General features: G+C 49.3%; 1 protein-coding gene across 2 annotated transcripts in view; it reads right to left on the bottom strand.

The window, feature by feature from the left end:
- The window catches only part of SERTM1 (serine rich and transmembrane domain containing 1), a 34,577-nt gene extending 16,894 nt beyond the window's left edge, over positions 1-17,683 (bottom strand). Inside the window, exon 1 of one of the 2 annotated variants that reach the window (XM_037889676.2) lies at positions 17,580-17,683. The gene's annotated coding sequence lies outside the window, so the exon portion shown is untranslated. Of the gene's footprint in view, positions 1-17,324; positions 17,555-17,579 lie in introns of those variants that run through there. The other variant, XM_043531966.1, reaches the window with a different exon arrangement.
- Between the last annotated feature and the right edge of the window lie 352 nt (positions 17,684-18,035).

Below are 18,035 nucleotides of genomic sequence, written 5' to 3'. Positions count from 1 at the left end.
CCCCGAGCGGTCCTGTTCCTCGAGGGTGGTATTAAAGTCCCCGCCCAGGACCAGGCACTCGTGAGAATCAAAGGTGCCGAGGAAGGCAGACGCCCGCTGGTAGAATTGCAGCCGCTCCGGGCCCGATGTCGGGGCATAGATGTTATCGAGGTTAACCACGAGCCCCTCCATATGGACCCGGAGATGCAGCAAGCGACCCGGCACGGCCTCGGCGACCCCTAGCACCTCGGGCCATAGGTCGGGGGAGAACAGGGTCACCACTCCAGCCTGTGGCATGGCTAAAGTAGACCCTGTCCCCCCATTCCAGCCGTCAACTGTCTTTGGTGGTTGGGTCCGTATGGGTCTCTTGCAGGAAAACCACAGAGTACCCTCCCTCCCGAAGGAAGGAGAGCACCTGGGACCTGCGGAGAGCCATCCTACAACCCCGGGTGTTCAACGTTGCGATGGTGAGAGGTGTCATGGGGAGGGTCGGCGGGGTCCTCTCTGGCAGGGACGCTCGCATCTCCCAGCGGGCCGCGCAGCAGTCCGTGACCCATCCCGTAGGTGAGTAATTGTTCACAGAAGACGTGGACCCACCAGTAGGCCGCGGCATCCTGCTTCCCCGTCCCTTTACCTTCCCCCATGAGGGTCCTTGTGGCCTGGAGGATTTGAGAAAAGTCCCCCCATCGCTGGAGAGTAAGTTGTACCTTGTTGCGGGAGCCACGGACATCCTCTAAAAACCTCCGCAGCTCTCCTCGCAGCTCATGATGGGGTGGGGTTACAGTTTCCCGGTTGTTCCCCAGCGGGGCCCTTGGTGCAGCCCTGTGGTCCACTAAAACGGACAAGCAGGGTGCAGACCCGAGACGGGGTGCCTGATGGGCTGGAGCTTCTAGGCCCACCTCAAGCTCTGGGGCGATAGGGGGTGGTGGAGGGAAAATAGCAGCTCCTAATGGGTCGGGGCAGGAGAACACAAAGGCCGCTCCCTGGGGGTCATCAGTTGGGAAAGGGAAGGAGACAGCCCCGGGGGTGGCAATGACATTGCGGGAGGTAAACTGGATAGGGGTAGGGGCAGGGGCAGGGGCAGAGGCGAGGTTCTGGGTTTCAGGAGGCAAGCAGCTGGATGGTGGCACCTCCCGATCAGGCTCAAGGGTTAAGGGGTTGGGGAGGGAGCTCTCAGTGACACTGGGCGCGCACTCTGTGGTGGATTTAGCAGCCATAGCATCAGGAGGTGGATTATCTTCTGTAGGGCCCCCGCCCAGGAAGGAAGTCGATTGCTCCGCACCAACGGGGGGTGCCCCTGGTGACTCGTGCCCCGGCCGCGTGGTGCCAGCTGTCACCTGAGCAGGCTCGGTGGTCGTCAGTGGGGTGCCATCAGCGGCTGGGTCGGTGGAGGAGTCCAGGGGCTCCTTGGAGGTGGGAGCGGAAGCATCAGTTAAGCGGAGGGAGCATGGGGAAAAGAGGGGTGGAGGAGGTCGCCCAGATCGAAATTTGCTGGCAAAAGGTCGTCCTCCCCCTGGGCGACCAGGGTCAGATCTAAGGCCTTGATCTCCTCGAACATGGAGGAGAGGACACTTTCCGCCGCCCCGGGGTTCTCCCTGCCGGCACCCGCCACGACCGTTGCCTCGGGGTTTATGGGGGCTTCGGGTAGCGTCAGGACAGAAGGGGCTTCCTCGAGGGTCTCGGAGGGGAAGGTCTCCTGTGGAGGGGAGACACTACCCTCCGGCGCTGCCACGTCTTTCCCAGCTGACACCGGTGGATGGGATGCACTCGTGGGCAAAGCGGAAGGTTCGGCATCGGTGCCCCCCTTCCTGGTCTTCTGGGGGTCCTCCGCCTCGGGTAGATGAGGCGGAGCTCGAGCCTTTCGCTTGCCTCACTTCCCCTGGACTAGGGCCCAGCCCTTCATGGCATCATCTGGGGGCTGGTTAGCAGCGGTCGTGTCAGGGGGTAAAGGCGATGGCTCAGGGACTTGGGGGGGAACGGTGGGGCAGCATAAGGGAGGGAGGATTCTCCCTGGGGCAGGCTCTCTCCCATGCCTGGTGGTACCTCTGCCACACCCTCCTCCATAGGCCCTGCTAGATTATCAGCAGCGAGGGCGGGGCTCTCCCGCTCGTCTGGGCATTGTAGGGGAGGTGCCCCTTGGGCCTGAGCAGGAGTAGCAGTGGTCCGAAGAGGAGGGCGGGCGGGTTTGGATACCGGGCAGCCAGGGATGTCAGCAATGACGGGGCCGATGTCCTGCCGGGTCTCGGGGATCCCAGGTGCCCCTCCTTGCCGGGCTAAGGGGCAGTCCCTCCGGACATGCCCCGACGCCCAGGAGAGGTAGCACCAGGCTTCCCCCATGGAAAAGTACACCCGGTAACGGGCCCCCTGGTGGGGGTCTAGGAAGGACCCTTCGAGCGCCACTCTGTCACGCGCCGCTGACGGCAGTAAAAGTTGCACTTGCCGGTGGAAGGAAAAAATGTGATGGAGGGTGGGGTCCTTGCAGCCCAACGGGAGAGGGCTGATAACAGAAACAGGTTTCCGCAGGGTGGAAAGGGCGGGTAGCAGGGCAGCATTGGGGAGAAAAGGAGGGACAGAGGTCAGGACCAGGCGGACGCCAGGTCCTCTAGTGGCTCTAGGGGGACAAACACTCCCCCCACCGCCAGGCCCCTCTCCACCGCTTCCTGGGTGGCAGCCTCCGATGCTAAGAAGAAAACGACCTTCCCGTACATTTTGGAAGCCGCCACAATGGCCAAGGGCCCCACCACCCTCACCAACGCCCGCACATAGGTCTCCACATGGGGCGAGGCAGGCACCAGGAGGCATCGAACACCGTGCTTCCTTGTCATGGTGGGAAAGAGGCCCCGGCCGCTATTGATGGTGGCGGAGGCGGTGGGCGGGAGAAATGACGAGGCGGCAGGCAGGGGAACTGCCGCCGCCCGGGCATACGTCCTGGGAGCTGAGGGAGGGACATCCGCAGAGCTGGTGGAGGGGACAGCGGGAGAGGACGCCGTGGTCGGTGGCGGCGCTGCAGCAGTGGGGGTGGCCCCTGCCATGGAGGGCCCGGTGGTTTTAGCGGGGCCCTTCCCCTTCTTCTTGCCCTGGCCTTTCCCGCTGGCTGGGGAGGCTTCCCTAGAGTCTGGGGAGGCAATGGGCATGGAAGCGGCGGAGGTCACCCTGGTGCCCTCCATTGCCGATGCCCCAGCGGTGGCGGTGGCAGGTGATTAACAGGAGTTGGGGTCAGGTAGAAAGGGACAAGCTGTGGGGTGGACAATTCAGGGGTGGGGGGGCACATGAACCACCGTACGCTTGTCCAGAGAGTCCTGTTTGGTTGGCTGGTGCTTCTGGCCCACGCGGTGGAATCAGGGTGAGCAGCTGAGTCCAGAGGCAGATGTTAGACAGCCAGCAAAGATGGTGGAGTGGGGGGGTGAAGATCGTGGTGTGGGGGTTGGGAGGACACAGATAGATCGGGGGGCAGCTCAGTGCCACACCCCCTGTGTCCCTACAAACACAGTTAACACCTGCAGCTAATCAAAAAGCTGCTAGAATCAATTAAGGCAGGCTAATCGGGGCACCTGGGTTTTAAAAAGGAGCTCACTTCAGTTTGTGGTGTGCGTGTGAGGAGCTGGGAGTGAGAACACGGGCTGTTGGAGGACTGATGTGTACAAGCATTATCAGACACCAGGAGGAAGATCCTATGGTGAGGATAAAGATGGTGTTGGGAGGAGGCCATGGGGAAGTAGCCCAGGGAGTTGTAGCTGTCGCACAGCTGTTCCAGGAGGCACTCTAGACAGCTGCATTCCACAGGACCCCGGGCTGGAACCCGGAGTAGAGGGCAGGCCCGGGTTCCCCCCAAATCCTCCCAACTCCTGGTCAGACACAGGAGGAGTCGACCTGGACTGTGAATTCTGAAAAATGGCCAAGCTGAGGGCTGCCGTGAAGCTCCAAGGCGAGCAAATCTGCCAAATAAGCACAAGACCCACCAAGGTAGAGCAGGAACTTTGTCACACTACATACCAGGAGAAGGTCTGTTGAATATGATTGTGCCATTCTTATATGGTCACTTTTCAGAATAGAATTCCTCTTTAAATATTACTTTCCTGTCAGCTATTCTTCCATTCATCTCTAGTGTAATTCACTGACTGATCTTATTCTAATTTATTGCATGTTTACATCTTTCCCTGAATGGCACCCCTCTGAAAGGCTATTTCTTGAGGAAAATTACAATGAGCTGTTTTCAACAGTGCAGACAACATCAATTAATACAATATCCTGACACCCAAATATGTTTGTTGTTTTCATTAAATGTTGAGCAGTATGTGAGTCAGTAGTGGTCCCCGACTGCAGACTAAACTGGGTTACAAATGATTGCTGCAATCTCAACATGACACACAGTAAGTAGGGTACTTTTTCAGATAACCTTGGTTACACAGTGTTATAAGTCTATTACAATGCAGTTGCGTCTCTCTCCATATCTTGATTCAACCACTTTCTTTCATCACCTGGCCTCAGCAAAAATGCAATTTAATGGATCTTCTTCACAGTTGCTGGGGCTCTACAAATAGTTGGGAAGAAGGCTGAGGAGTGGGGAACCAAGATAAGCCTGGGATATTCATTTTCTTCTGAGTGTATCGGTCACAGACCTTACAAGTTTTTTCAGGGATGGCACCTTGATTTCTTTGTTTCTTTCTGACCTCTTGGGACTATGAGTTGAGAGATATTTTAGCTATCATACAGGTTTGTAAGTGCTCACGAAGAGTGCCAGTTTCACATTGCTGAAAACTGAAATGTTTTAGACCTTGCTACACTAGTATTTTTGTTAGAATCTCCCACCATCTCTCCCCTTTTTTCTGGTATTTATATGATCCCCTCATCACCATCCTAAATGAGCACCTCACAACCATATTTTTTAAAATGTATTTATTTTCACAACAACCCCATGAGGCAGGGAAGTGCAATCATCACCCATTTTACAGAAGGTGGACTGAGGTACACAAAGAGTAAATGTCTTATCCAAGGTCACAGGAAGGCTGTGGTGGAACAGGGAATTGAACCTGACTCCTCAAGTTCTAGTTTAGAATACTAACCACTGAGTGCCCAACCACTCTGCTCTACCGTCAGTGCAGCTTCAATCATTGGAGCACTAATCTAGACCAGCCTGTAGCATTTTAACCACCATGTCACTGGGTGATGAGTGGCTAAAATGGCAGCAGTTGGTCTGCTTTAGTGATCTCACTATTCATAGAATCGTAGGACTGGAAGGGACCTAGAGAGGTCATCCAGTCCAGTCCTCTGCACTTATAGCAGGGCTAAGTATTATCTATTGCCAGTTCTAGCTGGAGAATGTAACACAGATGCTAGTGGAGACCAGGTTTTATTTAACCATAGAATAGATACAGCAGAGGCAGAAGTATTTCCCCCACACCTTGCTAATGTGCCTCAGCTCTGTTCTGGAAGGTAGTTCAGAATCCATTCAATTTCAGTCTCTCACCTGAAACAGAAATTAGTGCTAATTGTGATGGGCTTTTTGTAGTGGACACCTCCCCAGTAGAAACTGAACTTGGAACAACTCAGCCCATGGGCCACCCATCAGACAGTGACAGCTTTCAGTAACTACTGATTTGAACTAGATTTTAACTGGTGACTTGAAGGTGAAAAACTTCATATTTTATTACCATTTCACTGAATTTGCCAATCACATCCTAGTACTGGATTTACTTTTTCTATAAAAGTTAATGTACAAATAAGCATCGTATGATTGATATTTAGCAGCATGTTGAAATTCATTCAGATATCCAGGTATATCGGGTAATAAACAGAAGGCTTCTGTCTCAGCCTTCATAGTGCTGCTATCTTGGATTTATGTCAGGATAGCAATCCTTTGAATAAAGGTAATTTTCTCCTGTTTAAAGGAGTTTGTTTTGCTATAGTCATTTAATAATGAAGCCTTTACATTGAATCTATATGCTGAGCATAGTAAGCTCAAATAGTTATAATGGCCATCCAAGCACAGATATGGAATGTTTTTTTTTAAAAAGTCTTTCCTAATGATCCTTCCCTGATCTTAAAAGTCCCTACAACTGAGAGTTCCATCTGCGTTAACAATAGTTCTGAATTCAGTGAGGCCAATGGTTATTCTTCATTCTCTCACGAGTGAGCTCCATAGACTAGGTCCAGCTCCTGGGCAAGTTCTGGCTCCTGCACTCACAAGTGTCCTCCTATTGGTCAACAATTTAAATGTTCCAGCAGAACGCAGCTGTTGTGGGAGGTCATCACGACACTCATGATCATACGGGGAGTCGTGATCTGGTAAGCCAATCTCATGGAGGGCTTTGACTATCAGGACAGAGACCTTGAACAGGACTCTGTGCTCAAAGGGGAGTCAGTGCAGAAAGCAGGGTTATGTACACAGAGACCTGTGCTACTAACCAAGCGTGCTGCAGTGTTTTGTACCAGTTGGAGCTTTCCCATTCTAAGATACGAGTTAAAAATAATTAAGGCTGGAGATCATGATTTCTTGGATCACCAAGGTAAAAGATGTGTTGATAGGATGAGGTGAAATCTTATGGTTATTTGCAGATAGTAGTGACCATATTTTGAGGCCACGGCTATTTAGCCATCTAGTAGCACTGAGGAGTTTGAAAGGACAAACTTAATCTTAGGGCAGATCTCCACAGTAGTGGGGGATGTTATAGAGGCAGCAAGTATTTCAAAGTGCTTCCTTCATCTTCCCAGGATCACCTCTGTCTTGCCTGGGTTTGGCTTTAGCCAGCTGCTCTTCATCCAGGTGCTGATTTCAGCCAGGCACGGAGAGGCGTGGAGATAGTGCTGTTTAAGTTTGATGGACGAGAGATGTCATCTGGCATTATATCTATGTAATACTGGTACTTCAGCCTATGTTGCCTAAGCAGCTCTCCTACTAGCATCACAAGGATGCTGAATAAGACAGAGAGGATTGAGCCCCGTGGGCCTCCACAGGTGAGGGCTTTGGAGATTGAGGAACAGTTGCCCACAACGACCATCAGTGTTTGGTTTGAGAGAAGAACCTGAGACATTCCAGGGCATTTCCATTCCTCTCTGCAGCCACACAGAGACTGAACAACAGTATTTAGTGACCCACAAAGATATCCAACAGGATGTATGCAGATGCATTTCCCTTGTCTATGGAAGAACATAATGACAAGTACCGGTTCTCTACCTTGCCCTGGTGAAGCCTGACAGAGGGATCCAATATCCTGGCACTTAGCAGATAGCACTGGAGCCTGTCGTTTGCTAGGTACTCTATTAACTTGCTAGGAAAGGGAGGTTAGCTGTTGCGTGATCACAGTTTGGAGATGTGTAGCAAGGAGGAATGGCTTGTTTAGCTCTGGTGAGACGACTGTATGTTTTAGGGTGAAGGGCAGATTTCCCTTGTTAAAGAAGATGTTGATGGTCTCTATTACTATTAGGAGCCCTAAGTGTTCTCTGCTCTCTTTTACCATCCTGGAGACGGTAGATTGGTATGGCATGATTTCCCTTTACAAAAAAACCATGTTGACTCTTCCCCAACAAATCATGTTCATCTATGCGTCTTGCAATTTTGTTCTTGGTTTTGACTTCTTGTTCAGTCAATCAGAAATAAGGATGGCCTGGTGTATCATCACCCTTACTTCTGCACTGCTGCTGTGGCTTGTGGCGCCAAGCACCTGGCCTGCAGCTCAAGGCGGGCTCCATGCTATCGCACGGGGGCTGCATCTTGCCAGAGCCAATGGCCCTCCTGCAGCCCTCTGGCCACTCCTGGCTCACCAGGGGTGCCATTTCAGATTTTGGTTTGGTGTGAGAGATTGCGTGTGTGTTTGAGGGCAGGAGAAAGTGTGTTGGGCGGGGAAAGTGTGTGTATGTGCGCGGGGGAAGCGCTGTCTTTTTAAGCAGGGCACTCAGGAGCCCGAACACTTTTTTCAGCGAGCAGTAGCTGTTGAGGGCAACACTCACTCCTGAGCCAGCCGCAGACAAGCTCTCCCTGTTCCCCAACCACAGCTCAGTGGTGACTGAGTACCTGGGCAGAGGAGGGGGACACCCTGACATCAGCCCCTTTTCCCCTGCTCTGCACAGCAGGCAGAAGGCAAGCTCCCAGTCCACAGCAGCTTGGTCAGTGGAGGCTCCCTGGGGTCAGGGGGCAGAGGCAGGAGCTGCAATTGAGCAGGGCAGTGGGAGGAGGAGGGGCACCCCTGGCCTGAGGCACACAGCGGCACCCCCCTGAGCACAGTGCCCTGGGTGGTGGCCCACCTTTAAGGCCAGCCCTGTCCAGAAGGGAGGGGATGGTGCAGGCAGCGGGGGGCTGGGCTCCTCTCTTCCCCCTGAAAGGTGTTTAACTGGCTGCCCCAAATCACCCACAGATCACAGGACAGGGTCACGATTGTTTAGTGCAGCGGGGGTGGGTGGGCTGCTGCTGGGGTCACCTAGGGGGTAGGGTCCTGTGGCAGTGGCTCCAAAGCTCCCTGTCCTTGCTTTGTGTCCTTGTGGCTGCTGGTGATTGCTCTTACCCCTCTCCTCATGTAAAAGAAATCAATAGATTTTCGTGGGGGGTAGGAGGTGCAAGGTATTTCAGTAATCTGCACATCTGGACTGGATATTATGGAGTCTCTTGTCCCTGGCCACCTACTCCTCACTACCACAGCTGGTGCCTGCCTCCCTCCCCACCTGGCCGCTGCCAAGTCCCATCTCCAGAGGTGTACAATTAACATTTGTTAAAAAAGAAATAACATATTAGTTTATTTTGAGTTAACTGCATGCATTAACTGTGATTAACTGACAGCCCTAATAATTCTACATTTGTAAATTGCACTTTCATGATAAAGAGATTGCACTACAGTATTTGTATGAGGTGAACTGAAAAATACTATTTTATTTATCTTTAACAATGCAAATATTTGTAATAAAGAATAATACAAAGTGAGCACTGTGCACTTTGTATTCTGTGTATATATGAAAATGTAGAAAAAATCCAAAAATATTTATAATAAATGTAAATTGGTATTCTATCGTTTAACAGTGTGATTAAAACTGATTAATCACAATTATTTTTAATCTAGTTAATTTGTCTTGCATTAATCGCTTGTGTCAACCAGGGCCGGCTCTAGGCACCAGCTAAGCAAGCTGGTTCCTGGGGCGGCGCTGCTGAAGGGGCGGCACTCCGGCAGCAGCCCCGGCAGCAGGCCCCTCCGTTGTTTCCTGCGGCAGCAATTCGGTGGCGACTCCTCTGACTCGGGTGGGTCTCGCCGTTGGCGGCAATTCGGCAGCAGCTCCCTCCCTCCTGGCGGTGGATTCGGCAGGTGTTTTTGTTTGGTTGGGTTTTTTTGCTGCTTGGGGTGGCAAAAAACGTAGAGCTGGCCTGGTGTCAACTGTGATTAATTGACAGCCCTATAAAAAAAATCCCTTTTAGTCTGTTTTACGACCATGTCATCCTACTACTACCCTTCTCCTCAGCCCTCCTAAGGGAGTGAATGAGGAGCCTTGACAGCTTGCTTTCCTGTGGCACTGCTTTCAGCTTTGGAGTCATAAAACCAGATTCTAATCTCAGGTGGGCTTGCATTGGCTCAGATCTTAATAAAATAAATACTACTATGAATAATTCATAGGTATTATTTATATTGTGGTAGCGGCTACAGGCTCCTCTGCTACACTAAGCACTGTACAAACATATAACAAAAAGACAGACCCTGTCCCTGTCCCATTTTGTTTTCTTACCTTGAGAGACCCATCAGTAAGCACAAGGTCTGCACAAGGGCAGCAACAGATTTTGTTTAGCACTACATATCACACATCTAAGATTAGAATCTGGCCCATGTGCTGTCTTCAGCAATGCAGATTAAATTGACTGTACATGAGGAAACAGTCCCAGACCACACAGATTAAAACAAATAGTGCCACTTTCAAAAAGATCCTCCCTGAAAGGAAAAAGAGACCCACATAGTCTTTATATTTCAAATCTCTACCCTTTCAGTACATTTGGTGTGAACGACTCTTGAGAAATAGTTCTCTAGAGATAAATGTTAATGCATTGGTATGTTGCTTTTATCTCTTCTATCACTGTATTACTTATGGCTTAAGCCTGTCCAAATTCAATCAAGAAAATTACCTAGTGCTACCAAGACTGCTAAGTACTCTGTTGAAATCCAAATGTTTTGATTACATTTATTACACCGTTCCGCCCAAAAACATCATGACACTATCCTGGAAACCTCTCCCCATTCTGGACTAAGTGTTGGTGCCCCTTAAGGAAATGGGTCATCATCACATAATAACCCTACTAAGCAGACAGCTCAAAAAACTAAATTCTGAAAGGTGCTGAGCACCCTCAATATCCAGCACCTCCCAGAATAGAACCTCTGTCTACTCCTCATTTCTTTCAGAAAGACTCTCTGGAGGGAAGAAGCATAAGTCTCTTCAAAATGCACATTGTCCGCAAACAAGAAAAATACAAATGATTGCACTTGTGTTCCATGTCTCTTTTGTCTACAGAGGACTTTCATGAACAAATTCCTTTCACACTGAACACTGCAGTTGCTGATTTATTCTACTGTTACATACCATGCAGTGGCTCCCATACATAGCAAAGAAAACAGCCGAAAATTATTACACTTTGGATTACACTCTGGAGCTGCAATGCAAAAACTAATTCATCCTCAAGTCGATTGGAATGTGTTCATTCATATTCAAATGGCAGCTGTACCCATTGAGACGGACAGGGCTGAGTTTTGAATTATATGAGAAGTACTATTTGAGAAGGACTAGTTAGTTCAGAAGATCAGGAAGCGCATCTACATAAGGTCCTTTGGATAAGCGGTTGTACCACACACTTTTTATTCCTTCTAATATCTGTTTAATGCCTTTAAAAGCTATTCCCAAAGGCTCAGTTGTGCCATTTATGCAGAGTCTATTATTAAGGGGGAGTCCATCATGGTACTGCCCCAATTATAACTCAGAGAGGAATTCTGCCTTGATGAGCACATATCCACACTTGCTCTACGGGCCAGTGAGTTTGGGGGAGGAGGATGGGGCCAAGATCCTGCCTCCTCCCTGCACCTCTGTGGGAGTAAATAGGGAGCGATCTCTGAACTCCTCAGCAAGGACTGCAATTGTTCCTGACCACACAAGGAGGGAAAGCCTGGTGCCCTCCCAAGTAAGGAGGAGGCTGAATCTGACTCAAAGGAATTATTGTATGCAGTGTTGCTGAAACTACGTTGGTCCTAGGATATTATCTTTTATTGGACCAACTTCTGCTGGTGAGAGAGAGAAACTTTCAAACTTACACAGTGCTCTTCTTTCCCAGACCTGAAGAGCTCTGTGTAAGTGTAACCCACACACCTTCGGGGTGTGGTGTTCTGTCCCATCTAGTGGCACCAAGATGACCTAGAGAGAGAGAGAGAGCGCTACAGCCGTAGCTACCAGACACATGCCTTTTAGCTCATGCATTTTGCTCCAAAGCTCTCAAGTTCGATCCCGCGCACCAATGACCGGGGTCTGTCGGTGTTACAAGTGGGGGCTCATCTGGGATTTCAACTGGGAAGTCTCTGAAGCTCGGGATGCACTTCCTCAGCTAGGGGAAGTATGTAACCCACACACCTCCTGCATGTGGTGTTCTGTCCCATCTAGTGGCTCCAAGACCACTTAGAGAGAGAGAGAAATTAATGACAGGTTTCAGAGTAGCAGCCATGTTAGTCTGTGTTCGCAAAAAGAAAAGGAGTACTTGTGGCACCTTAGAGACTAACACATTTATTTGAGCATAAGCTTTTGTGAGCTACAGCTCACTTCATCGGATGCATCAAATAAATTTGTTAGTCTCTAAGGTGCCACAAGTACTCCTTTTCTTTTAGAGAAATTAATGAGTCTGCTGTACTGCCTTAGCTACCAGCCATATGGCTTTTGGCTCATGCATTTAGCTCCTTAGGTCCCAGGTTTGATCCTGCTCGCCGATGACCGGAGTCTGTCGGTGTTACATAAGCTCAAAAGCTTGTCTCTCTCACCAAAAGAAGTTGGTCCCATAAAAAGATATTACCTCCCCCACATTGACTCCCCAAAGGAAGGGGTCTTGTAATAGATCTGCTGGGGAAAAGATTTTTTCTCCCCTGCAAAAAAGTCAATGATTTTTTTTCATTGTTTGTTTCAGATTGTCAGGTATTCAGGTATGGTTTGGTTTTGTTACTGCTAAACACACACACACACACCCCATCAACCTACCAAAATCCCCACAAACCCTGAAAAATCTGATTTTTGTTTGTTTGTTTGTTGGCAACCCAAACTGAGAAGTTTTCTGTTAAAACTGCAAGTTCTGTGGTGGGGACGGTTGTTTTTTTAATGAAAAACAGCAAGATTTAATTCAAATCCCACTTTTTCATGAAACATTCCATTCTCAATTAAGTTTGAATGAAAACTAGTTGTTGAAAAAAATTCAACTAGCTCTGTCGGATGGCCCCGTTTGTCATTCAGGCTGGGTCAGGTTCTGCCAGCCTCATGCACGGAGAGTAGGACCTTAGGCTGTGAAAAATCCAATGAAAATCAGCAGGGTTCGTGGACTAAGGTGCTGGTCAATGTGAGTAACGGTGGCACCATCTGTGCCCAAACAAATGGCAGCTGAATTCTGTTAGCGTGTGATTTGCTGTTAGCACGCGTTCATGCCCATCTCCTCAAACACCAACATGCCTTTCTGTTCCTATCTAAGTGTCTTCTGGTCGGTGAGGAGCTCTCTTTGGAACAAATCCTGCCTGGCCCTTATGCAGGAAAGCAGTAGAGGAGTGGGGAGTGTGTGTCCCCATGTAAGGATCAGAGAGAATTCCAGTGCCTGCATGGCAGGGAGCAAAGAGGGCTACTCCATCCTCAATCCCCCGGGAATGCACTGTGCCATGCTCCACTCCCTCCCCCTGCAACAATACACTGGCTCACAAAGCTGGCTGGCTACACAAGGGGAATTAAGCTGCACCTCTTCAAGGGGTTTGGTAGCAGGCATACAGTCTCTGCCCAGTTAGGAGCTCTGGCAGGTATTCTGTGTCCCTGAGGTAGAATGGCTTCCTGGTATTTGGGGCAGTGCAGCTCTGCAGCATCATTTACTATAGGCTACACCTACAAGACACAATTAACCCTATGCATGTTGTCCTTATTAGCGTCCCGCATTCACATTACACAAGTAACACACTCTTTAGTCACACATTCACTCGTGAGACTAAGGGTTTGCAGGATTGGGCTCCTATGGTTTGATACCGCTCAAAATAACGTTGATCAGAAAATTCCGCATGGGATCCCATTATCCTTGTTTCCAAAGAATACAGTCTTAGGGCTGTCATGTTGTCAGTTTCCCCATTAACTAATGAGGAGCGTTGTGGTAACTGAGCTTAGGTATTTACCCTAATTGTGAACTCAACTGTAAAAAGTGAGTGCAAGTTTATCAAATGTCACAATAACCAATAACAATAAATGTTGATGGGAAAAGATGCAAAAGGGAGACAAAAAGATTAGCCTAAACAAAAAGGCCTACTGATATAATTTAAGGGCTGTGTTAAGATCATGCCTGAAAACAAGAAACACATGGGACTGAAAAATCAATGGACCAAAATTGGTGTGTCATAAATTTGGCGTAATTGGTGGCCAAAATAATGAGGGGATGGGCTATTCCACTCATCACTCCCTTTTGGGGTCTTCAAAAAGAGACTTTGGGGTGAAAATTAGCAGAATGGAAATGAACACTACAATTGTTAGCTGAAAGAAGAGAAAGCGCTGAATGTCAGCATCATGGCTGTCACTCCCACTGGTTCCTGGGACCCTAGACTTCCTTCATCCTAATCCTGCGAAACGTCCTGACCAGAGAAGAACAGAGGGAGGGACTCAGGTGACATCATCACCTCCATTGGCTCCAGGTGTATACCAAACATCACCTGGCATGTGAGACTTCCGTTTCTCTCCCTTCCTCCTCCCCCGTCATGTCCTTTTCCTTCCCCCTCCCTGAATTATTCTCTTTCTTATTGGATAGTCACAGAGGGGAAAAGGAGAGGAATAAGAGAATGGCTTAGCCAGCCAGGACTGCTTATTTTGCAACACTGCAGTAAGCCTGTGAGCAGAATGGTAGTCAATGCAACGCTTTAGCAAGCCCGATGCTGGTACAAGTTTGCCAGGTGTCGGAGTGGCTGATGAGACTCTGTGCTGTACCTGTGTTCTTCCAGCAGTGAGGTTTCAAGTGAGAGTCCACACCAGAGACAGAGAGCTGCATTTTATGTCTTTGCTGTTCTCTCCTCTCCTCTCTTGTGTGTGTTTGTCTTGTTTTGTCTTCTAGGAAACCAGAACTGACTTTATCAAAAACAGCTGCTCCAGTCTATGTAAATTAACTTCCTCTCTTCTCCCCAAAGAGGACAGTTATTACCATCTTTAAAGACATCTTTTAATACCATCTAAAAGGCTGTGAGAGGATGGAGGGATATGCTTGTTTCTTGACCCTTCATATCACATGATGTGACCCTGCCCAAGGGAAGGTATGGGTTAGCAAGGCAGGCAATAAGCAGTGACACCTGTGCAAAAATCCCTCATGTGGACAAGCCCTTAGAGTAAAAATATCAAAGAGGATGAAGTATGGGTGGTTCCAAGCCATGATTCATTTCAGCCCATTCCAGCCTGGAGATCTAAGACCATGGCCAATTTGAATTTAAAAAGCAAAGTCATAAGGGATTAGTATGGAACAGCTCCAGTCCTGCATCGATCCATGACTCCATAATCCTTGGTTCTTGAGTCTCTGAACTGGGAAGATTACCCCCATACATCCCTACATTTCAGTCATATCCTTTTTCACAATAAAATGCCCAGTACTATGTACAGTATGCTAGAACTCTGCAGTCGTCAAAATGTGACTCTACTATTAGTACATTCTACCATGTTACTATGATTTCCTCTGAATTATGTTTAATCTGATTTATTATGCATGATATCTTTTATATGCTTTTACAACGGTTACATTCTCTGGCAAATGTTTAGCTTTTTAACCATCTCCTCACATCTCTCTCTCTCTCTCCTGCCTGTTTTGCAATGCAAGGACAGTGAGAATTCCCTTTCCCTGCTTTCTGTCCCAAGCTTCATCACCTCGCATTAAACATGCTATACTGATGACATTGCAACACCTCCTGGCTTTTATTTGGGAAGAAACTGATTTGGGAGCATGTACTTTTCTGCAGATGCATCAACTTATATTTTTTCTATATTGTACTGTCTAAGCCTGATCCTGCTGTAAACTCAATGGGAATTTTGCCACGCATTTTCAATGGAAACAACTCCTGTCATAGCCACACAAAAACAATGTGGGATGTAATGCCAGTGGCAACCCAAACTATGTCCAGAGCTCCAGAATATGTAGTACAGTAACAAATCAAGCTCTGCACTATAGAACTTTCATTTGGCACGATAGTTAAAGAATAGAAACCAACATGTGCCTATTTTGACTCTGCATCCTTTCCATTCTGAAAAGAGACAATTCATGGACACAGTCCATCACCTGGACTCGTTGAAAGATTTCGTCCCTGTGCCTGAAGACAAAACAATTTCTCTGAAATGAAAAAAGTACTTTTTGATTTTTAAGGACTTGAATGGGTCAAGAAAAGACCAATAAGGACAAAAATAGTACCCTACTCCATCACATCATGTTTGAAAACAATAAAGCCACAAAGGAAAACAGACAAAACAATCCACAAATTAGATGTCATTGATTACTACCCTTTCTTTTATGGCACAGAAAAGACAAAATATCCAGTATTTTCTTTCTAACTACAATAACTAAGTAACTCATCCTGATGCAGAGGGGACAGAAGGGGGTTTCCTATAATTGTCAGGCTTTCAAATCCTGTTTTGAAAGCTCTGTTAACATTACTAATATGTTGTTCAACATTTATCTCACCTGTCAATATCAGGTGCTCGGGAATATCAGGTGCAATATATAGTGATGGAAGGCCTGAGATATGGATAGATTCTGAGATAAATAGTACATATCTATCTGTATCTTTGACTGGGTGTGATATGTTGACCAAGGACTGAAATCAGACAACTCAGACCATGAAGAAAGCACACCACACTGGCTCAGTAGAGTGCAGAAAAATACCCCAACTCCTGTGCAGCAAGCCAGAACTCCAATCAACTGCAAAGATTTTTCCCCCTTCTTAATTAAGGACCAGATCCTGATCTCAGCGGAGTCAAAGGCAAAGTTCCTATTGACTTCAGGGAAGCAGATTCGAGCTCTGCAACTGTTTTCTTCTCTTGCTGAAAAAGCATGAATCATTTTCGTTTAGTGACTTTTAGGCAGCGCTTTGGGTATCACATTGTATTAAAAGCCTAAGCAGTGAAATTGTACAGCAAACGACTCAAGAAAAACTATAATCTGAAACAGCAAAAAGTATGTTAATTCCCCACCCACCCATCCACCAACACAGACAACTATCAGTTTCAGCAGGGTACTTCGAGAAAACTAATGATGCATAACTCAGTAATGAAAAAGTGAGAAGGATCGCTTCAGAAATTACACGGCATTGTCATTAGCCAGATCCACACTACTTGCTTTCACATCTTACTATTCTTATCGGGGAAGAACTGAGAATAATAATAAGACTGCAGACATTCAGAAACGGATCCTTTTAGTTCTCTGTCCACTATACACCACGCTCCAGAAGTAAGCTGCATGCACACTTAACGGGGTTATAATTGACATAGGCGCGCCTGGAATCGATCCACACTAAACCCAATTTTTATGCAACCAATTTTTTCAGGAGGTGCAGAGAAAGTTGTGCAGCAAACAAATCCCACCACGGAAAGGGACGGACTCCCAGCCCTTCTCCCCGACCCCTCAACGTAGCAGCATCCCCACACCCAGCGCTGTAAACATCTGAACCTAAGGGTATCACTCTTCTTTTGCAACTGACCGATCCTTGCTCCGCCGAGCAGGATGAATGGACCAAGCTGCCTCTCTGGGAAGTGACCATGGTGGGAGGGGAAGTCAGGCAATAAACCAAAGCAGATTCTCCCCTGTCCCTTTGGGAAGTGAGCGGTTCAGCTCCGGAACAGCCTGAGAGGCTGGTGGGTTCTGCCCAGCTGGCGAATCTCTCCACCACGCTGGGCGGAAAACGCCTCCCCGCCCCATGCCCCGAGCAGAGCCAGCCCGCGGCCGTGCCGCTCAGGCAGGCGCCCGGGGTGATGTTTCCGGAGGCTGGTATCCTTTGAATAAACGAGGTTTTCAGTGGGACGAGGGAGGGGCGGGGGGCTCCATGCCTCCCTGACATTGCACAGAGCAAACTCCCTCTTCATCGGAAGAGAGAGCCTGCCTGGAAACCAACCCCCAGTGCCCGCTCCTCGCTCTCCCCAGCGCTCACCAACTGGAGGCGATTCCGCAGCTCTTGATTATCCGGCTCTAAAGTCCCGCGAATTGGCTGCTCCGCTAGAGGCCGGGACTGAAATGAGGCACGGGCAGCCCTGGGAGACCGCAACCATCGCCGCGCCGCTCAGCTCCCGCTGCCCAGCCGCGCCAGAGGGGTCACGCCAGAGGGCCCCCACGTCTCCCCATGCAACCCCCGTTATTCCTACGGACCGCCTGCGGGAGAGCCCCAGCCTGCGGGCAGCTCACTGACCTGCTCTGGGAAATGGCCCGAGGTCCCCCAGTCTGGCTGCAACGAGTGGGACCGGAGCGAGCGGGGCGGCTGCCCCTGGCTGTCTTACCCCTCAGATCCCCGCGCCAGCCGGAGAGAGCGCGGCCCCCCTGCCCTGGGCGGGGCCGGGCGGCAGGCGGCCAATCAGCGCGCCCGGCACCACCCTGCCGCAGCTGTAATGACAGCGGCTCTCCACAGCCCGGCTGCTGCACTGTGCCTCGGGACTGGGTGTGTGTGAGCCCCGTACCCTCCACCCCGGCACCCCACCGCCTCTGTTCCGTGTGTGAACCCCTCACCCTCCACCGCCTCTGTTCCGTGTGTGAACCCCTCACCCTCCACACCTCCAGCTCACCGCCCCTGTTCCCAGTTAATCCTTCCACCCACTCCTCCACCCCGTTCCATGTGAATCCCTCACCCTCCACAGTACCCCATCGCCCC

Source organism: Chelonia mydas, chromosome 1 (genome assembly GCF_015237465.2).
Source record: "Chelonia mydas isolate rCheMyd1 chromosome 1, rCheMyd1.pri.v2, whole genome shotgun sequence".
NCBI lineage: Eukaryota > Metazoa > Chordata > Testudines > Cheloniidae > Chelonia > Chelonia mydas.
The sequence above is the reverse complement of the archived record's forward strand: the minus strand, read 5'-3'. Positions and strand labels throughout refer to the sequence as shown.